The sequence below is a fragment of the Acinonyx jubatus genome, chromosome C2 (assembly GCF_027475565.1).
Source record: "Acinonyx jubatus isolate Ajub_Pintada_27869175 chromosome C2, VMU_Ajub_asm_v1.0, whole genome shotgun sequence".
NCBI lineage: Eukaryota > Metazoa > Chordata > Mammalia > Carnivora > Felidae > Acinonyx > Acinonyx jubatus.
The window spans coordinates 84,940,990-84,964,594 of NC_069384.1; the positions used below are offsets into that span (position 1 = coordinate 84,940,990).

General features: G+C 36.7%; 1 non-coding gene across 1 annotated transcript; it reads left to right on the forward strand.

Moving 5' to 3' along the window:
• The first annotated feature begins 10,982 nt into the window (after positions 1-10,982).
• LOC128315403 (U6 spliceosomal RNA) lies at positions 10,983-11,086 on the forward strand. The gene has a single exon (XR_008298151.1). It is a non-coding gene; the product is annotated as a U6 spliceosomal RNA (small nuclear RNA).
• The last annotated feature ends 12,519 nt before the right edge of the window (positions 11,087-23,605 follow it).

Genomic DNA, 23,605 nt, shown 5'->3' on the forward strand with positions numbered 1-23,605 from the left:
ATATTTGTTGATGCTCAAATTATGCCATCTTTGACTAGTAGGAGTTTCTTCCAATTTGGCTCCTGATTCCTTCTGACAAACTTCAATAGTCTTTGGTAGCCTCATTGTTTTCTGGGATGATGAGATATTCCAGGATCACCTTAGACATTCCTTGCTTCAGCAGTGAAATCATCTAGTTTTGCAAGGAACCCAGTGTTGGAAAGTGGTATTAAGATCAAAATCTTGATTTTTTAAGAATGCTCACTCCTGCTGCATTTGTCATCATATCTAGGCTTGTTCAGAGCACAGAGCTAGGAAATACCTAAATATTTTAAAAGAGAAAATATGATTTCACAACATTTGAAATTTAAGGTTACAATATTTTTACTTAACTTCTTTGATTTTATATTTATGATGTTTTATACTACTGTAAAAAATATTGGTTCTTAATGGCATAAACATCATTACTTATTTTCTTCTTCCTAGATTGTATATAATAGCTTTCAAAATAACAAAACCAATGCTATCTCTAGCAATATGATTGCTGAAAAAATTTTAAGATTTTTTTACAGTTTGGGCCACCTGTGTAGCTCAGTTGGTTAAACATCTGACTCTTGATTTTGGTTCAGGTCATGATCTCACTGTTCATGAATTCAAGCTCCACATCCAGCTCTGTGCTGACATTGCAGAGCCTGCTTAGGATTCTCTCTCTCTCTCCCTCTCTCTCTACCCCTTCCCTGCTCATGCTCACTCTCCTTCTCAAAAATAAATAAATAAAAACCTAAAAGAAAGGTTTTTTTTTACATTTCTTGTATTTATGTTGGTCCTAAGGGTGTATCTGACTAGCCAAATAAAATTATTATGTTTTCAGTTCATTTGAAATAACTCTTTCTGTGTGATTATGCCATCAACTCATTGCATAGATTAATTTGTTTCATTTTGCTTCAGAGGTTTAGGGATTTCTTTTTTTAATAAGATCTTAATTTTTTAATTATGTAAAATATTTGGATGGTTCCAAAGAATTCTACCAAACAAGGTATATTCAAAGAGGTCAATCATCTATCTCCATCTTTATTATAGTTTCTTCTTTCTACCTAGTATGTAGCCATTTAAAAACTTTTCTGCTAGCCTTCTATTTAAAAAAAAAATTAGCAAAAACATACATGCCTTTGTATCCTCCCTGCTTTTAAAAGCATGTCATACATACTTTTCTTCAATTTGCTTTTTTCACTTGTCTGTATACTCTGGAGATCACTTTTATGTGAGTATATAAAAAGAGCCCTATTTCCTTTTATAGTTGTGTAGTACTTCATTGAATGGATATATCATGGTTTATTCAACCAGAATGCTTTTGATGGATGTTTGGATTATTTCCAGTTGTGTGTTGGTAAATGTTTACCAATTAGCTCTTCTTAGGGGAAAAAGTTCTGATTTGGAGTGTTTGCATATTTCTATGTGATGTAAATACTCCTACCATGGATGATTTCAAGCTACTAACATCATGTCACTGGATGTGAAGTTGGGAAGTGACATACAGTAGCATGCCATTATGTAGTATTCCCACCATTCATAATTCTCAAGAGACACATAGTAATAAAATATAGTAAAGTAACTAGAAATTGATGAATTTTGAGTACTTACTATCTTTGTTCTTAAATATAAGGTATTTAATTGTAAGCTTATATAATTTAATTTTTTAAAAATGTTTATTTATTTTGAGAAAGTGAAAGAGAGAGCACAACAAATGGAGGATGGGAAGAGAGAGAGGGAGAGAGAGAATCCAAGCAGGCTCTGTGATAGCACAGAGCCTGATGTGGGACTCGATCTTACCAACAGTAAGATCATGACCTTAGCCGAAATCAAGAGTTGGACACTTAATGGACTGAGCCATCCAGGTGCCCCATATGTAGTTTAATTTTAAATCACTATGTTCAACAATCAGTTTACACAATCCCTGATAATTTAACAACTAATTCTTGTAAGCAATACAAGTCAGCTTTAGTATACTCATTGGTTGCTATTACAAATGTTGCTGTGATGAATAGCTTTGCAAATATATCAATTTTGTATATTTGCCAGTTTATCTTTGGTATCAACTTTTACTGAGTTAAAAGATAAATGCTTATGTTGCTAACTTCTCTTCCAAAGAGTCTGTGCAATTTGGCATTCCCATCAGCATTAAATGACATTGTTTCCTTGAGTCTCACCAACAGAATATGTTACCAAAATTTTGGATTTTTCCCTAAATAAGTGATCTTGTTATAGATCTCATTGGCATTTATCTTATTATGGATGGGGCTGACCATCTTTTCATATCTGTTAGTCACTACTGAAAGCTCCTTCCTGCCTCACTCCACATATGTAACCCACTATCAAGTATTTTTTTCTTTCTCAGTCTCATGGCACATCCTAGTAAAAGCTGAAATCTCATCTGGATTAATGTTTGGACTTCCTGTCTTGTCTTCCCACTCCATTTGTGCCTTTTCTGATCCATTCCCTACAGATCAGCCAGAGTAATCCTTCTGGTAAAAACAGAATCATATCTCACTTGCTTCTAATACTTCAAAGGCTTCCCACTAAACTTTAGATTCCAAATTTCTTAGATTGACCAATAGGCCGTTGGAGAGAACTTTGTCACTGGAAAATATGATGTGAAAATGGAAGGAGAGAATTTTTCTTACACTACCATTGATTGAATATGTCATTAATTAGGGGCTCCTGGATAGCTCAGTTGGTTAAGCGTCCAACTTCGGCTCAGGTCATGATCTCGTGGTTCGTGAGGTGGAGCCCTATGTCGGGCTCTGTGCTGATACCTCAGAGCTTGGAACCTGCTTCGGATTCTGTGTCTCCCTCTCTCTCTGCCCTTCCCCCCGCTTACACTCTCTCTCTCAGAAGTAAATAAATATTAACAAAAATTTTAAAAAATGTTACTAATTACAGACTTATTAAATAAGGCTGGAGTTTATTTGGGAAGACTTTTTTTTTAAGGGATACACCAACTTTTTATTCATTGAAAAGCATACACTCCAGAGTCCTTAGATATGCCAAGGACTCACATCTAAAGGCAGAGCCCTCGATTCAGGAATTATTCCCAGAAAGGGAGCTTTTAATCCCCATTCAGCCAAGCATTCCACATTGATTCCTATTGCAGTAATTGCCAGGGCATTTTCACTGTCACCGAAAAGGGGGGAAAAGGGCAAGGGAAAAGGTTCATAGAGGACAGATGTACCTTTTCTTTAAGATTTTCCAACGTGTTTTCCACCTGTAACTTGTCATTTTTGACACTTTCAAGTTCAGCTTCTGTCCTTTTGTATTGCTCTTGGACTTGACGTCCAAGACGTCATCTTCTCTGTGGGCTCTGCCTTGCTCTTGCTTCAGGGGTTCTACCTCATTCAGATAGAAATCGGGCTGCCAACGGAGGCTGTCATTTTCTTCCTTCAGAAATTCTGCCTGTGATATTAAGCTGATTTCCCAGTTTTTTTTGTTCGTGTTGTTTCTTCTATTTCATCGTCAGACATCGCCATCTCTTCTCACCTGACTCTCTTTAATTCATCATTATGTATGTTATGAATTTCCTCAGCTTGTTTGCACCAAACGCTGATGTTTTTATGCTGGGCTTTTGTGAAATGGTCCCATGCCTTTTGTTTGGGGATGGAATGGCACACAGCTACTACCTGCTCCAATTGAATGAGGATTTATTCAGGAAGACTTCTTAAAGCAGGTGATGAATGTGACCTCATGGAAAGAAGAAGAATGTGTGCAAATGCCAGTAGGCAAGAAATAGCAAAGCTTTCCTGGCAATAGGAAGCAAGTGAGAGAGATAATAAGTGGAGAAGGAGCAGCGAGGTACAGTCAGAGATTGAGAAAAGCTTAAGCCCCAGTGTTTGAGGCTTCCAGAAATAAATTCTAAAACAGGACTGCAAAATTTATGGTAAGCTTCAAAGATATCTGTTTGATACTTTAAACACCAAAAATATAATGCAATATAATTGTAACATTCACAAGATGATTACAGAATGTATACAAAAAATATTAATTCATAATAGGCCACAAGTAGTGTAGTATAATAGTGCTATGAAGCATGTCTCTTTCAAATTGCTAGAGTATCCCTAACAAGGACTGTGCTATGGATTAAATTATGTGTTCTATTCTAGATTAGTCAGAGTTCTCCAGAGAAACAGAATTAATAGGATATGTGTGTGTGTGTGTGTGTGTGTGTGTGTGTGCGTGTGTATAAAGAAATCTATCATAGGGAATTGCCTTATGCAATTATGGAGGCTGGCAAGTCCCAAATCTTCAGGTTGGAGACCCTGGGGAGCCAATGGTGGTGTTTAGTTCCAAGTTTTGCAGATTGGAGATCCAGGAGAGGCAATGGTGCAGATGAAGTTAAAAGGTAGTCTGCTGGAGAATTCTCTTGCTCAAAGAGGCTGGTCGTTTGTTCTATTCAGGCCTTCAGCTGATTTGATAAGGCCTACCCACATTACGGAGGGCAATCTGTTTTACACTGAGTTCACCAATTTAAATGTTAATCTCATCCAAAAACATCCTGCAAGTTGACACATAAGATTTACCATCACAACCCCAATAAAGATACCCCCGTACCTCAGAATGTGACCTTATTTGCAAATAGGATCTCTTCAGAGGTAATCAAGTTTAAGTGAGGTGTCCTTATCAAAAGGGGAAATTTGGACATAGACATGCACAGAAGGAAGACACAGAGATAATGCTACCTATAAACCAAGGAATCACTGCACTTCCAGAAGCTAGTAGAGACATGAGACAAGAGTCTCAGTTACAGCCTTCTAAAGGAACCAACTTCACTGACACCCTGGATTTAAACTTCTAGCCTCCAAAACTGTGAAACAATAAATTTCTGTTGCTTAAGCCACCCAGTTTGTTGTACTTTGTTATGGCAGCCCCAAAAACTAAATGCAGAGTGTATGTATGACCTCCGTTGGAGATAGAATCCTAATTTGACACCATAAAGTTGACACTTAGACCAAATGTTTCTATGTCAATTCACTAAAAGTCAGTTTTCCAAAACCTGTCAAGAACAGTTTAATGACAACCATTAGGACAAGACTAAGACTTTGGAAATATCTTCAATAGTTCACCAAACTGCTCTACAATCATCCTTTCCACCTCAACTATTGGTAGACTCTAGTAGCTGCACATCTTAAAGCTTACATCTTACAAAATACGTGTGGTCAGTTATGAAAATGACTGGTCCATGGTAGCATTAGTGTGCTGACTCCCCCAAGCTCTAAAGTCATTGTTGGATTCAAGTTACCCATTTAAACAGAATTTGGTGAAGGAAGAATCTGTTTTAGTTAGCAAACTAAACATTCTCCTTAAAATGAAAAAACAGTAATTCTGCTGACAGTGTGGTTCTATCATGTCCTTTGGATTTAGGTTCTGCGGATGTTTTAAGCTGTAAAGTTCTGTGTCTTCTGTTTCTTAACTGAGAGGCACTGTGGTATAGTGGATATGGTTATCAGAAAGCCTAACACTGTTGGCACTCACTAAATATTGTTGAAAGAATAAAATTCACAAGTCTTAGAGTCAGTCTAGATTTCAATTCCAGATCTACTTTCTAGCTGTTAGACCTAGGATTGGCCATTGAACTTCTCTGACTCTCAAGTTTCTGTTTCTCTAAAACAAGGGGGGAAACCCTCCAACTTTTTCTTTCTTCTGTTATCTTTCACATTATCTGCAAGAGTGTCTTCCTTTGGTAATTTTTAAAAAAAATTTGTGATTTTTAAAAAATTAATAATTCCTGCTTTGTTTATTTCACAGAAATGGTGTGAAGACCAATGTGATGGTAAATATAAAAGTACTTGACAAAATATAAAGTAATACATGGATATAATAGATTATTATCCTGCTAAAAGCATCAACATTCTCAAAACAAATATCTCTCAGATTGAGTATTGTGAAGGTATATATATGTTCTTTTTAAGACAAGAAAATAATTTTAATACTTGTTTGTAGTTTATACATGTATATATGCACATGTAGATTTTTGAAGCCTAGGATTGTAATTTATTTAAGTGTAAAGTATAACTTGTAGGGGCGCCTGGGTGGCTCAGTCGGTTAAGCGGCTTACTCTTGATTTTGGCTCAGGTCATCATCTCAGTCCGTGAGTTGGGGCCCTGTGTTGGGCCTGCTTGGAATTCTGTCTCTCTGTCTCCCTCTCTGCCACTCCCTGATTGGTGATCTCTCTCTTTCTGCCTTTGTCTCTCTGTCTCTCTCTCTCTTTCTCTAAACAAACAAAGATTTAAAAAAATGAAGTATAACTTCTATCCAGTTAAATAAAGTTCCTTTTTAGCATTGTATTACAGGATTGTAAACTGATATCTGAAATCCAAAAATATTTTTAGGATACAAAATCTTTTTTGTAACTGATTTATAGTAAAATTGGATTTGAACTATTCATAGTCTATTTATTGCACTTAATATGAATATTCATACATTTCATTGCAGAAGAAATATTTCGTTCCTCCTACAAACAGCTTAAGGAGGCCAGACCAATGAAGACTGGAAAATTAAAGAATAATATAAATGAGGTATTTAAGCTGCGTATATTCAAAAGCTAAAATATTTAGTGCAAATGATAAGTTTCATGTGTTATTAGACAATAAATAAAATAAACAGAGACTCTAGTTCTGTCAACTTCTAGAAAGTTGAAAACAGTTTTATTGAATGATTCATGGTATGTTCAAATTCAACACAGTCCTAAAAAAAAAAGTACAGTTTCTGAAATGAATTTTAATTTTTCCTAAACAAAGAAAAGTAACCCTGATTCTTCAGAACTTTTCTTTCATCAAAGGTGAACCATCATATAATAAAAGCTCTTTGTCCTGGATGCTTATGAAACTTTATTATTGTTCCGTGTATTGGGTCTGAAGAGGTGTAGGATCATTGTCAGCCTTAAGAAATAGAGAATTTGATTTCCAGATGTTGGCTTCAACTTAGAATAAGACTCATAGAGAGTTCTTGACCTTAATATTTGCTCAGCAATCTTTCACGGCTCTGGCATATTTCATCCCATTTTTACAAGGCACAGCTTTCCAAACCTTGCTTACTGCCTCTGGTGTTCCAGGGCAAGGTCAGACAGAGTGCCCTGTGTTAATGTTGGAAGTGTAGGCCTTAGCACCCTCAGTGAATGCTGCCAATATCCACAAAGATTTGCTATTTTCCTTTAGAAATAAAGTCCTATTTAAGCCTCAGACAAAAGATGTAAGCTTTCAGGTGCTTGCTTAAAAATCTAAAATGCTTTGAATTTTCAATCCATCTATCTTCCTTCACAGGTCTGTCTGCAACATGCAATTTATAAAAGAAAGGAATATTTTCCTCCAATAAATACTATATTGCTATTAGAAGACCCAATAAAAAGCGTTTTCACTGAGCAAATAACCATTGTAGGACAGTGATCAGGAAAAGAAAGTTTAGATTATAAGAAACTGGATTCAAATTCCAGTTCTGCCAGAGCATCTGGGTGGCTCAGTCGGTTAAGCGTCTGACTTCAGCTCAGGTCATGATCTCGTGGTTCACGAGTTCAAGCCCTGTGTCAGGCTCTGTGCTGACAGGTCAGAGCCTGGAGCCTGCCTCGGATTCTGTGTCTCTCTCTCTCTCTCTCTCTCTCTCTCTCTCTCTCTCTGCCCCTCCCCCACTTGTACTCTGTCTCTCTCTCTCTCTCAAAAATAAATAGAACATTAAAAAATTTAAAAAAAAAAATCCAGTTCTGCCACCCCTACTTGTTCTGTGACTTTGGGCAAGTGACTCAACATCCTAGCCTCAGTTTTCCCCTCTATAAAATGGAGTCAATAATAATACCTATAGTAATAGAATATTGTGAATAATAAATGTAAAACATTTAGCAAATTTCTGGACATTATATGTAAGAACTCAAGAACTGTTAACTTCTTACCATTATTAGCAGTGAATAAACCTATAATATGTCAAAAACTTTAGCTTGCAAAATAGTCCATTGTTTGACCCTATTTCACTTCCGTCCACTTCAGTGGCTGCCACATGCCTCATGTTCTGTCCCCTTCACAGTCTGGGGGAGCACATTTTTCATTGTACCTGAGAATTGTGAGAAAATCTCATGTTTCAATTATTCAAATGTTACTGACCAATGTGACTGTGACCTAGAGTGCTATCACAACTGTGCTCTCAGCCTCCGGTTTTTAAAGTGACATTAAATATACTTCTGCTGAGTCATTTTACTTGAAGAATCCCTTTTTCTCCCTCCAAACTAGAGAGACCTGACAGGGACTACCCCTCCGCCACTCTATTAAAACCCTCATCCTGTATCTTATCAACAGGGAATGATAGAAACAAGGTTTATAGGCAATCCAACTTTTGTTAGACTGATCACGTTGGTTTTTCAATATATGAATATGAAACTTACAGACTGGCCCTCGCATTCTTCCCATTTTCTAGAACACAACACATCATCTAAAGCAAAAACTGAGTTCTCTGTTTCTCTTCTTGACTACCTACTATGTGCCAGGAAATTAAAATATTTGTTATTAAGGTACATTTTAAGTGCAGTAATATTCACCCTGCAAGTTTTGACAAATGCACACAAGTCCACCACAATTAAATTAAGGAATAGTTCTCTCATTCCATATATTTCCCTGTGCTTTTTTTTTAAATTTTTTTAACGTTTTATTTATTTTTGAGACAGAGAGAGACAGAGCATGAACAGGGGAGGGTCAGCGAGAGGGAGACACAGAATCTGAAACAGGCTCCAGGCTCTGAGCCATCAGCCCAGAGCCCGACGCGGGGCTCGAACTCACGGACTGCGAGATCATGACCTGAGCCGAAGTCGGCCGCTTAACCGACTGAGCCACCCAGGCATCCCTTCCCTGTGCTGCTTTTTTTTTTTTAATCTTTTTTTTTTTTAATTTTTTTAACGTTTATACAGAGAGAGACAGAGCATGAACGGGGGAGGGTCAGCGAGAGGGAGACACAGAATCTGAAACAGGCTCCAGGCTCTGAGCCATCAGCCCAGAGCCCGACGCGGGGCTCGAACTCACGGACTGCGAGATCATGACCTGAGCCGAAGTCGGCCGCTTAACCGACTGAGCCACCCAGGCATCCCTTCCCTGTGCTGCTTTTTTTTTTTTAATCTTTTTTTTTTTTAATTTTTTTAACGTTTATACAGAGAGAGACAGAGCATGAACGGGGGAGGGTCAGCGAGAGGGAGACACAGAATCTGAAACAGGCTCCAGGCTCTGAGCCATCAGCCCAGAGCCCGACGCGGGGCTCGAACTCACGGACTGCGAGATCATGACCTGAGCCGAAGTCGGCCGCTTAACCGACTGAGCCACCCAGGCATCCCTTCCCTGTGCTGCTTTTTTTTTTTTTAATCTTTTTTTTTTTTAATTTTTTTAACGTTTATACAGAGAGAGACAGAGCATGAACGGGGGGGCGGGGCGGGCCAGAGAGAGAGGGAGACACAGAATCAGAAGCAGGCTCCAGGCTCTGAGCCATCAGCCCAGAGCCTGACGCGGGGCTCGAACTCACGTACCGTGAGATCGTGACCTGAGCTGAAGTCGGACGCTTAACCGACTGAGCCACCATCGTGACCTGAGCTGAAGTCAGACGCTTAACCGACTGAGCCACCCAGGCGCCCCTAATCTTTTTTTTTAACATTTATTTATTTTTGAGACAGAGAGAGACACAGCATGAACGGGGGAGGGGCAGAGAGAGAGGGAGACACATAATTGGAAGCAGGCTCCAGGCTCTGAGCCATCAGCCCAGAGCCCGACGCGGGGCTCGAACTTGCGGACCGCACATGACCTGAGCTGAAGTCGGACGCTTAACCGACTGCGCCACCCAGGAGCCTCTGCCCTTCCCTGTGCTTCTTAAGATCACCTCCTTCTGTGACCTCCAACTCAAGATCACCTCCTTCTGTGACCTCCAACTCCTGGCAGACATTGCTCTACTTTCTGTTTCTATAGTTTAGTCACTTTCACATATATTGTCTCAGTTAATATTACCTAAACTCTGAGATAACAATAGTATTCTTGTGGAAGAGACAGAATTGACTATCTTTCTTTGCTCATTTCAATATTTTTATTTATTCATTTTATTTGCCATAAGTGATATTCTGTATCTTTTAGCTTTCTCATCAACACAGAGCCTTATAACAAAGTGTCTGGAAAAAAACAAAAACAAAAACCAACAGCTGCTATCAAGTGAAGTGATGACTTTCATGGTTTCCCTCCCTCTAATTAAAATTTCTTTTCTTTATTTTTTCTTTATTCCTTTACTTCTTTAAAGGGGAGAGAATTTTCTTCTGATATCATATTCTTCCTTCTCAAAATGTGAAGTTTTATTATTCAATTTCTGTAACCTAAAACCATTAACTGTTTACCTATCTCTGACCCATTGAACTTCAACCATGAATGGGAAAGAAGAAGCAGTCAAACATGAATTTTATGATAATATTTTCAAGCTCATGCCAGACTCCCCTCAAAGACATTTTCTGTCTGGAAGAATTGACTAGGGATTCATTCATGCAAATGAGTTCAGGACTGTATTTATCTTGATTTGTCCAAGTTGGTTTTTTGAAAGCTAAAGTCCTGACCTTTTATCTCTCATTGTGAACAGCCACAATAAGATGAGAACAAAGAGAACATGGAATTTCCCAAAGTTAGAAGGCTCCTTTGATTGCCTTGCTGTGACTGGAGCTCAGCCATGTGTGGCTCCAAGCTTTAAATACTCAGGTTTCTGTGTGGGAACAGGGTTGTCTGTCTGGCTCAGTTGATAGAGCATTCAACTCTTGATCTTGGGGTCATGAGTTCAAGCCCCACGTTGAGTGTACAGCCTACTTAAAAAAAAAAAGATTCTCTGTGAGAACAGTGGTGGTATGTGCCTGTGAGTTTAGCAGTCACATTAAACCAGCATCACAGATTTAGAAGAAGCTTCTTAACAATCTGTATAGCTATTTATTTATTTATTTACTTATTTACTTTTTTATTTATTAATTTTTAGAGAGAGAGAAAGCACACAAGCAGGGGGACAATACAGAGAAGATTAGCATGCCCTGTGCAAGAATAGCATGCAAATTTATGAAGTATTCCATGTCTTTAGAAATGGAAAGACATTCCATGCACATGGATTGGAAGAACAAACATTATTAAAATGATACTGCCCAAAGCAATATATACATTTAATTCCATCCCTATCAAAATGCCAATAGTATTTTTCACAGAACTAGAACAAATAATCCTAAAATTTGCATGGAACTACAAAAAACCCTGAATATCCAAAGCAATTTTGAAAAAGAAAAGCAAAGCTAGAGGCACCACAATTCTGGACTTCAAGTTATATTACAAAGTAGTAATCAAAACAGTATGGTGATGGCACAAAAATAAACACATAGATCAGTTGAATACAATAGAAAATCCAGAAATAAACCCATAATTATATGGTCAATTAATCTTTGACAAAGAAGGCAAGAATATGCAAAGGGAAAAAGACAGTCTCTTCAGCAAATGGTACTGGGAAAAATAGACAGCAATATACAAAAGAAGAAAACTGGACCACTTTCTTACACCACACATAAAAATACACTCAAAATGTATTAAAGGCCTAAATGTGAGACCTGAAATCTTAAAAATCCTAGAAGCAAGCACAGGCAGTAATTTCTCTGACATTTGCTATAGCAACTTTTTTCTACATAGGTCCTTGAGGCAAGAGAAACAAAAGCAAAGACAAACTATTGGGACTACATCAAAATAAAAAGCTTCTGCTCATTGAAGGAAACAATCAACAAAACTAAATGGCAATCTACACAATGGGAGAAGATATCTCAAATGACATATCCAATAAAGTGCTAGCACCCAAAACATATAAAGAACTTAACTCAACACCCAAAAAACAAATAATCCAATTACAAAATGGGCAGAAGACATGAACAAATATTTCTCCAAAGCAGACAGACAGATGGCCAACAGATACATGAAAAGATGCTCAACATCACTCTTCTTCAGGGAAATGCAAATCAAAACTGCAATGAAATATCACTTCACACCTGTCAGAATGGCTAAAATTAACACAAGAAACAACAGGTGTTGGCAAGGATGTGGAGAAAAAGGAACGCTCTTGCAATGTTGGTGGGAATTTAAACTGGTGCAGCCAGTATGGAGGAAAACAGTATGGAGGTTCCTCAAAAGTTAAAAATAGAACTACCTTATGATCCAGCAATGGCACTACTGGGTATTTACCCAAAACTGCCAAAACACTAATTCAAAGCAATGCATGCACCCCTATGCTCATAGCAGCATTATTTGCAATAGCCAAGAAGATATGGAAGCAGCCCAAGTGTCCATCGATTGATGCATGCATAAAAAAGAGGTGGTATATATAATACAATGAAATATTAGTCATCAGAAAGAATGAAATCTTGCCATTTTGCAATGACATGGATGGAGCTACAGAACATAATGCTAAAGGAAATAAGTCAGTCAGAGAAAGGCAAATACCATAAGATTTCATTTATACGTGGAATTTAAGAAACAAAACAAATGAGCAAAAGGGGAAAAAAAGAGAGAGAGACAGAGAGGCAAATCAAGAAACAGACTCGTAACTACAGAAAACTGATGGTTACCAGAAGAGAGGTAGGCGGGAGGAATGAGTGAAATAGGTGATGGAGATTAAGGAGTGCACGTGTCTTGATGAGCACCAGGTGATTAAAATAAACACTTATGGGGTGCCTGGGTGGCTCAGTTAGTTGAACATCTGACTCTTGATTTTGGCTCAGGTCATGATTCTACACTGACAGCACGGAGCCTGCTTGGGATTCTCTCTCTCTCTTTCTCTTTCTGCCTCTCCCCCACTCACAATGCTTGCTCTCTCTCTCTCTCCCCCTCTCTCAAAATAAATAAATAAACTTAAAAAACTTGAAAACAACCCAAACAAAAAAGTAATTAATGGCTGGAAAGTCCCCAAATTTAGTGAAACATATATGTATATATTCAAGAAGCTTGGTGAATCATAAACAGGATAAATTCAGAGAAATCCACACCCAGGTGCATGAAATTCAAGCTGTTAAAAACTGAAGACAAAAAGTCCTGTACGGAGCTAGAGAAAAATGAAGCATTAAATATAAAGGAAAAGTGAGTTGAATAAATGAGAATTTCTCATTGAAAACGCCAAGCCAGAAGGAAGGGAATTGCCACAAGATTTTTAAAGTGCTGAAAGATATGAAGCCAGGGGCTCCTTGGTGGCTCAGTTGGTTTTGTGTAGGACTCTTGATTTTGGCTCAGGTTATGATCTCATGGTTCGTGGGATTGAGCCCTGTGTCAGGCTGTGTGCTGACAGCATGGAGCCAGATTGTGATTCTCTCTCTCCCTCTCTCTCTCTGCCCATCCTCCACTCATGCTCTCTCTCTCTCAAAATAAATAAATAAACTTAAAAAAAGAAAAGAATCCAGAGTTTTATATCCAGTAAAAATTTCTTTCAGTTAATAAAGGTGAAATAAAGATATTCTTGATATGGGAAAACTAAAGGAATTCATCACTAGGAAACTGCTCTAAAAGAAACAATGGATGAATTCTTCAGATGGAAAAGAAATAACACCAGAGAGGAGCCTGAAACTGGAATGGTAAAAATGTGGGCAAATATAATAGACTATTCTCCTTAAGTTCTTTAAACAATATATGGCAGTTAAAAGCAAAAGTTGTAACATTGTCTAATGAGGTTTTCAATATATGTAGATTTATAATACATATGCCAACTGCAACATAAAGAGGGAGCACTAAAAGGATCTATATCTTGATCAGATTTCTACATTCCACTTGAAGTGGTAAAATATTAATTTTAAGTAGATTGTGAAAACTTAACTATGTATATTATACTCCTTAGAGAAGCCAGTAAAAAAAATTATGCAAAGATACATAATTTAAAAACATAATAGGTACATTAAAATGGAGTACAGGGATTCCTGAGTGGCTCAGTTATTTAAGCATCTGACTCTTGGTTTCGGCTCAAGTCATGATCTCATGGTTTGTGTGTTGGAGCCCTGCATTGGGCTCTGTGTTGCCAATGTGGAGCCTTCTTGATATTCTCTCTTCCCCCACTTTGTCCCCCTCCTGCTCTCTCTCTCCCTTTCAAAATACATAAATAAACTTAAAAAAATGGAGTACCAAAATTTCAAATAATCTAGAAGAGTGTAGGAAATGGAAACAGAGGAACAAAATACAAGAAGAAACCGAATGCAAATACTAAAATGATAGACCATAACTTCAGTAAATGTAAATGATCTAAACACACTAATTAAAAAAGAGAAATTTCCAGAATGGATAAAAAACACCATGTGCTCCTACAAGAAATTTACTTTAAATTTAACAATATAGTAGATTAAAACCAAAAGGATAGAAAAAATATACAGTACAGACACTAATCAAAAGAAAGCTGAGTGACTAGATTAATATCAGACATAGTAGAGTTCAGAACAAGGAAAATAACCGGGGATAATGATGGACATTACATAATGATAAAAGGGTTAGTTTATTAAGAAGTCATAATAATCCTAAATATGTATGCACCTAGCAACAAAGCTCCAAAATATATTAAGAAAAAAGTGATAGAACTAGACAAATAAAAATTATAGTTGGGAGTTTTAAAACTCCTTAATCAGTAACTGGTAGAACAAGTAAAGAGCAAATTAACAAAGATATAGGACTGGAAAACACAATCAACCAACTAGGTCTGATTAATATTCATAGAAAATTCTACCCAATAACAGTAGAATATATTTTTTCTTCAATGCAGTAAGAACATTCACTAAAATAGGCAATATTCTGGGTCATAGAACAAAACTTAGAAAATTATGATTAATTGAAATCATACAAGGTATGTTCTCTGAATATAATGGAATCAAACCAAAAGAAACCTGGCAATCCTGGGTATTAAACAGTAGTGATAGAGTTTAGTAGATTAAGAGCTTGAATTCCGGTTTCAAAGAAGCAGATGTGAATTATGACTCTGTTACATGTTTTGGTAACTTGGACAATTTACCTAATTTACTGCTTTCTTTTCTTTTAAAATTTTCTAATTTATAAAATAAGCTTAATAATGATCTCTACCTTACAATACTGTCAAGAATAAATCAATAATTCATTTATACAAAGTGCATAAGACAGTTTCATCACCTGTTTGTGTTCAATAAGCCTAGGTTCCTATTATGAGGAAAGAGCCATTGTTAGAGGCAAAGTACTGATAACAAAAGGTGATAGTAGCTATTGATTTTAAAATAAAATATGTGAAGGACTTCTTGCCATTAACCCAGCATAACATATTTTAACATTTTACTTGAATATCACCCATTTGTCATTGTGGAAATGTTTTTATTATAAGTAATACTGGGGATTGATTCACATTTCAGAGACCAAACTTTACCCAGCACTGGTAGACTGTATTTTCTAAGATTGAGTCACATAGCAACCCTCTTGACCACCTCCTCTTGACTGGTTGATTTTGTTGATGAAAATGTGAACCAGGATTGGGAGAGAGGATTCATTCATTTCAGATATTATTATTCAGCACCTACTTTGTAACAAGCACTATGTTAGCTAATGGGTAAATAGCACCAGAACTGATGGTCTAAAGTGGAAGCCACTACAACAAATTATAATTAAGTAAGGATTGGATGATATAACTGTTGATAGACAAAGAACACCTTGAGTTCAGTTTCCCTTTGCAGTTGCTTTTCCATTATTCATTCTGGTAAGTGCTTAGGGTAGAAAATAGTATATTAAAATATTTCCCTGGGTTGGTGGATGACAGGCAGGGTGGGGAAGGGAAACACCCTTCAGATGTGTCCCAGTATGTTCATAATGGTGTCATAGACCCAAAGAAGTTTAGAACACACTGTTGTAAGCTCATCAACCAGATCATCTTTCAAATTCAGAGATGCCAAAAGATTTCAAGATTCCAAAATTAGGATCGCCTTGGTTTCTTCAAGTGAATATGTTTACCAGCATTGCCAGTATGATTTTATGAGTTATTCATCAAAAGCTGACCTGAGGGAAGGACTCTGCTCATGCAAAGTAGAAAAGAATTTTATTGTAAAGAAAATTACTTTCTATAACTAAAGTCTCTAATGGCATAACATTGTGGTTTCCAATAATGTACAGGAAACAGGTGTCTAATGAAGCCAGAAGAGACAGAGATAGAACTCAACATATGAAATGGGGGTTAAATCATATCTCAGGATCAGCATATGTAAATTGATTTCTCAGGTTATGAAGAGCATAAGGAGGTAGAGTGAAAAAGGAATTTTAATGACTGAAATAACTGACTTGTTGACCATACTAGGGAGAAGCATGGCTCTTTAGTTTTGGATCCTTCTGTATATGGTTATAAAAAGAGCAGGGAGTTAAAATTAGCATGAGCATTATTATTAGCTATTTTGTTAGGCTTGGCATCTTGCTGAATAGGATCATTCAATGTATTAAGCTTGAATCAGTTTCACAGAAATCTTTTTGTTTTTTAAAGTTTATTTATTTATTTTGAGAGAGAGAGAGAGAGAGAGAGAGAGAGAGAGAGAGAGAGAGAGGGCATGAACAGAGGAGAGGGAGAGAGAGGGAAAGGGAGAGAAAGACAGAGAATCCCAAGCAGGCCCTGCATGGTCAGCACAGAGCCTGATGTGGGACTCGAACCCATGAACTGTGAGATCACGACCTGAGATGAAACCAAGAGTTGGATGCTTAACCAACTTAGCCACCCAGGTGCACCTCTCGGAAACTTTCAACAGGCAAAATAACTCCTGTTTTTATGGTAGATCTCCAAAGCTCTAAGAACAGTGGCCCAACCTATTAATGAGAACAACGCCGTCTTGCTGGGTTGGCAATGCCTCATGGATTGCATATAATTGAATAACATACTGAACATATAATTGAGAAACATACTGCACATGTCTTTGTGGACTTAGAAATGTTGGATAATCTTAAAAATTAGAAGATTCTCGAAAGAGAATATTAGTATAAAGTTTTATAAAGTATGCACAGGTACATTTATTCCATCTTGACAAGAACTAGTCGTAAGAGAGGTTATTTATTTTTTTATGGATAATCAATCTGAAGCTCAGAGAGTTTAAGTGACTTACCAAAGTTCAAATTATTGGGAAGTGCTAAACTAATACGGATATGTAAATAATCTCTATGGAAATATAGTTCAAAGAGGCACACATTTACAACAACTTTCAGAGATACCACTGTTGTATAAATATCAAATAATTTTAGGTTGAGATCTTGTTTTTGGCTTGGTAAATGTAAACAAACAATTAAATTATTAATTACCATCAATAAATGACATATTAAGCTTTCATTTGGGTTTTGCTTACGTAAATAATACGAACTGATAGTAGAATAATTTTAAAGGAGAAATAAACCAAAAGAATATTATCCATCTCTCAAATTTTTGGCCAGAGAAATCACTGATAAATTTTAATGTATATCTTTCTTTTTTTTCAAAGATTTTATTTTTAAGTAATCTCTACACCCAACACGGGGCTTGAACTTACAACCCTAGATCAAGGGTTGTGTGTTCCACCAACTGAGCCAGCCAGGCACCTCTAAGGTGTATCTTTCTTTCTTTCTTTTTTTTTTTAATATATGAAATTTATTGTCAAATTGGTTTCCATACAACACCCAGTGCTCATCCCAAAAGGTGCCCTCCTCAATACCCATCACCCACCCTCTCCTCCCTCCCACCCCTCATCAACCCTCAGTTTGTTCTCAGTTTTTAACAGTCTCTCATGTTTTGGCTCTCTCCCACTCTAACCTCTTTTTTTTTTTTTTTTTTCCTTCCCTTCCCCCATGGGTTTCTGTTAAGTTTCTTAGGATCCACATAAGAGTGAAACCATACGATATTTGTCTTTCTCTGTATGGCTTATTTCACTTAGCATCACACTCTCCAGTTCCATCCACGTTGCTACAAAAGGCCATATTTCATTCTTTCTCATTGCCACGTAGTATTCCATTGTGTATATAAACCACAATTTCTTTATCCATTCATCAGTTGATGGACATTTAGGCTCTTTCCATAATTTGGCTATTGTTGAGAGTGCTGCTATAAACATTGGGGTACAAGTGCCCCTATGCATCAGTACTCCTGTATCCCTTGGATAAATTCCTAGCAGTGCTATTGCTGGGTCATAGGGTAGGTCTATTTTTAATTTTCTGAGGAACCTCCACACTGCTTTCCAGAGCGGCTGCACCAATTTGCATTCCCACCAACAGTGCAAGAGGGTTCCCATTTCTCCACATCCTCTCCAGCATCTATAGTCTCCTGATTTGTTCATTTTGGCCACTCTGACTGGCGTGAGGTGATATCTGAGTGTGGTTTTGATTTGTATTTCCCTGATAAGGAGCAACGTTGAACATCTTTTCATGTATCTTTCTAGTGTTTCATATAAGTGTGTGTGTACACACTAAAATATATGTAAGTATAATAAAACATAACCTGCAGACATATATATGCACACTTAAAATATGTATGCATTTTTTGGGGTGTGTGGGTTGCTCAGTCAGCTAATCATCTGACTCTTGGTTTCTGCTCCGGTCATGATCTCATCTTTATGAGACTGAGTGTCTCACAGGGCTCTGAGCTGGGCATGAAGCCCGTGTAAGATTCTCCCTCCCCCTCTGCCCCTCCTCCACTCTTGTGCGCATGCTTGTGTGTGCTCTCTTTCAAATAAATTATCAATAAAAATATGTATGTATTTTTAATTTCTACACCATATACATGTATATATATACACCTGTAAAATAAAATAAGAGTATTCTATATATTCTACTTAAGTACTGATTTTTGAACTTGTCATGGACATCTTTTCATTCACTAAATATACTTTTACAACATTTTTTACGGCAACAATTGTTGAACATTTTAGATTCCTATTATGAATAGTACTGTGATGAACATCCTTGTAGTTTTTATTTTGCCTGCATTCTCAATTATTTCCTTAAGGCAAATCTCTAAGCTTGAGTTTTGATGCTTGTTGACATATTGTCCTTCAGGAAGTCATACTTCCATCAGCAGTGTGTATGAGACTGCTTGTTTCTTTACACACACGCTAATGTAGAATATTTTCAGGTTAGCAATTGGCATTTGTTAACATCCCTACGTGCCCATAGTTCTGTCCTCTTGAGGATCTTGTGTTCTAAGTGACTGATCCTGAGATATATGTGCATAGGGGAGTGACAGGCAGACCAGCTGGGTTTCGAGGTTTAACAAGATAATCTATGTTCAGCATGTGACAGAGTATCTATATGTAGTAAATGCTAAGTATATGGTAGCTATTTATTACTGCTGTTATTTTAACTTGGAATCTTCCCCTTCATCTCCATCAGGAAAAGTCTTATTCTTTCAGCACCCAAATAAAATATAATATTTTAGTCATCTTTCTTGATTTCCCCAAGGATGATTTAGACCCTTTCTCTTTGCACTCAGCGCACTTTGTATATATTTCTGTTGTAGGTCATATCACATTGTAACATAATTATTCTTTTATCTCTTTGACTCTCTCAGTACATTGTGAATGCCTGTGAATAAGGGCCGTGTCTTATCTCTTCCCACAGCACTGAGCACAGGCTCTGACATATGGTAGCAATGCAGTGAATGTTTGTTACATGAGTAAATGGTTGGAAAGCAAAAGAATAAAGATTTTGCTCTTCAGATGGGTGACTTGTGCCTTCCTTATGACTCCGCATCATAGGACTTTAAGTTTGGAAGAAAGTGGGTAAGGACTATGCTCCTAGTTCCCTTGGAAGTTGGCAATAGAATTAAGAAAATATGAAGCAGCTATGGGGAAAACTATGGCTGAGGGTGTCATTGGAAGTTTCATCACAATACCAGTGGTGTGTGGATTTGAGTTACTAACAGCTCCTTCTTTTCATCCTGTTTAGTAAGAGTATGCCATTGAAGAGGAGAAACCTGCCAATTTCTTTAAAGGAAGGAAAGCTAGCAGATTCTCATGGGGGTGTCTACCGAGAGTACATCCCTCATCCCTAATCCACTTGGATGGGCCATTTTACCACTGTTATTCTACCTCCTCCAGGACATAATTGAGCCAGAGTAGATACCTGATTCAAGAGAAACTAATCCATTGATATACAACTCAGCATTTGTCCCTTGGGAATTTGGAATTTGGACTCACAGGTGCTGGCACTAATTAATTCCTGCTAGACCTGAGAGAACATGTACGGACACTCAGTGTGGCAGACTTGGCTTTGTGTACCAAGTAGCCAAATAAACACTTCTGCAGAGCAAGAATGACATAAATGTGCACAGTGAAAGAAAAGCATGCAATCCCATACAGTGAAAGAGGTTGAGGAAGAGAAAGAAAAGAAAGGGAAAAAGAAAGAGAAAGAGAAAAAGAGTTAGCTGCCCGCACTGTCTGGTTCTGGCTCTGGTTCTGTGTGGGGCTTCACCGGGTTCTGTAAGTCCCAGAAGATATCCTTAGATTAATTTAGAACATTTTCCATATACTCTTGTTATCTGAGTGCTGTTTGTTACTTTTAATCCAAGGAATTTTCAGCAAGGCAATAAGTTGTTGGTTTTACATAACGCTTGATGCAAAAGTTAGGCTTAAGGACATTTAGCCAAGGTGTCAAGCTGGGGTCTCAAAAAGACTTTCTGTCTTGATTGTGATCCAAATGGGTCTTGGAATGTACCCTGGGCCCACACTGATCCTAATGTATCCCAGAGAATCTCAGAATTTATGGGCCAGCCTTGCATTTGAGCACATTGGTAGAACAAAGAATTAAGGACCTTTGGATTAGAAGCAGCCTGCTGACATAGGGCAGAAGATGCAAGGTTTGCTAACTTCCTGGACAAAAATTAAAAATACACCTGTTGGGTGACTTATTCAAACTTTCGAGACTGAAAGGGCACTATTAATAGTTACACCAGAACAACAGTTATGAAGTGGATCTGTCTTCAGAAAATACAGCAGTATTATCACCATATCTTTGGGAAATTTGCAGTGATTTACATATATATTTAGTTAGCAAAGGTTTTAAGAACCACTATTTATTTTTATTTGGGAATAACTCATTTATTCTTGTTGTTTAAAAAAAATCTTTTTTATCATAGACAAAAATTATAAAATGTAGACAAGCAGAGAGAATGCAGTAAAAAACCCTGTCACTTCTTAAGGATAATGACTATTAATATTTTGGCATATATCTTTCTAGATTTGTCTAATTATGCATATGATATATTAAAATAAAAATTAGATATTTTACATATTCTTGTATAAATTGCTTTTTAAAAAATTGCTTTTTAATGTCCTTACACATCAATATCATTTTTAATGGTTATTTCCTGATTTATTTATGATGTACCATAATTTGTTTAACAACTCTTTATTCTTGGCTGTTTAGTCTTTCTCCATTCTTCTTAATTGTGCTTTAAAAGGCCTCTTTTCTCCTGCAATATTTTTTCTTATAAAGTAAATGCAGGAAAGTGGAGGTGATTTGCACAGAGGATCATGCCTTCAAAGATCTTTCAGGTTAGACTGTACACATAAGTCTATTAAAGCATTTTAAGTGGTCATCAATTCAAATGTCAGGTTTCAATTTTTTTTTTCTTTCCTGGAAGACAAAGGGAAGCATTTGGAAGCAGGACCTGGGAACCCCCTTGTGTCACCTGGGTGGAATGTCCTGCCAACATTCAACATCCCTCTGCAGAAGAACAGATCTTCCCAATGCTGAGGAAGAAGCAGATTTTACGAAAAACTCTGTGATGGAAATCATATAAAGACGGTGTAATTTGTCTTTATATGCTTAGAGATTTTTCTTACCATGAAGTGGATCTGGCTTTTGAGTGTCATTAGATATAATTCTCTTTTTATCATGGTTAACCTTTGGTACAAAATTCTTTTGCATGATTGAAAAAAAAATTTAAACATACTCACTGTAGAAAATGTAGAAAGTTGTTGAAAAATAATTGTATTACCGTGACTTGGAAATAACAACTATTAACATTTTGATGTATTTTCTTCCAATATTTTTTCTGTATTTATACATATATAATTTTTTTTAAAGTAGGTTCCACGCTGCATGTGACCCTGAGCTCAAGACCTGAGCTGAGATCAAGAGGCAGACACTGAACTGAATGAGCCACCTAGGTGCCCCTACATATATAAATTATGTAACAGATAGTATAATAAAGGTTTTATAGCATTATTAAGTATTATAGTATTATAAGGACTTTCTTCTTACCTTTTTAAAACTTGACCTTAAATTGTTATTATTGGAAAGTCACGTTCTGTATCTTTCATGTTCACTGCTGAATCTCCAGTGCCTAGCAAGATAGATGGCACATTAGTAAAAACTTGATAAATATTTATTTGATTACTGAATCTTAGTATATGTTGTAATTTTCTTAACCATTCCTTTCTTGCACATCATTTCCTGTTTTTTTCACTATTGTAAACCACATGATGATGAACTTCTTTATGCATTAGCTTTATCTACCTTCATGAGTTTTTTCCCTCATGTAAGATTTTTTAAATGCAATCATTAGATCAAAAGGATCTACATATTATAAAGATTCCAATTACATGGTGCCAGACTACTTTCCAATTCACCCAACACCAGCAGGACTTATAAATAAATGGCAGAGCTATAAAATCCAACTAAAATCTTCACTCTGAAGCCTGGGTCCTTGACACAATTCTATGCCGCTTCTCTATCAACCTAGTTACAAAATGATTGAACAGTGGTAATCTAAAGATTCTGAATAATTAATTCTGGTTTATGAAGCCAATAATTCTAGTACAAAAAGAGTTTCGTAGGGCTTTAATTTAATGAAGCCCTTCTGACTCATGATAACAGGGCCACTGCTAGTCCAAATGGCACTTCTATATAAAAAATGACTCTTCTCCAATATATTTCAATACCTCTGCAGGAAAATTTTCTTAATCAATACATACACCTATGAATATAGAGATGTGAGTTGCATCCTCTCAACCCATGAGGCATAAAACCTGGACTACTGTGTTTCCTAACCTTTTAGGAAATCTCTGTTCAATCCAGACTAGAATTGTGTGAGAATACAATGTCAACCTCAGTAGACTATGTGTTTTAGAAGCCTCTTTTTGAAAATTATTACAACTTTCATCCTTCTTTTAGTCTCCTGGATCCTCTTTGTGTCTCTTCATTTTTATAATGTTTCTGCAATCTCATCTACAAATCATGTTCTGGTGTCATAAATCCTCTCAGTTTAAATAGTGATGAGGGAAAATTTTATTTTAAAATGAAATCATTTATTTTCAATTATTTATAAACGATTTGCAATTTTTATATTGTATATGTAAACATATATTTATATATATAAATATATACTGTATATAAAAGCCAGTTTCATGTGTGCATGTTTATTTGAAACAACTTTAAAAACAAATTTATTAAAGAAATCATACCATTTTATTTCTCTGATATATTCAGCCAGAGAATTTTTTTTTTAATTTTCTTAATGTTTATTTTATTTTTGAGACAGAGAGACAGAAGATGAGAGGGGGAGGGGAAGACAGAGAGGGGGACACAGAATCCAAAGCAGGCTCCAGGCTCTGAGCTGTCAGCACACAGCCTGATGC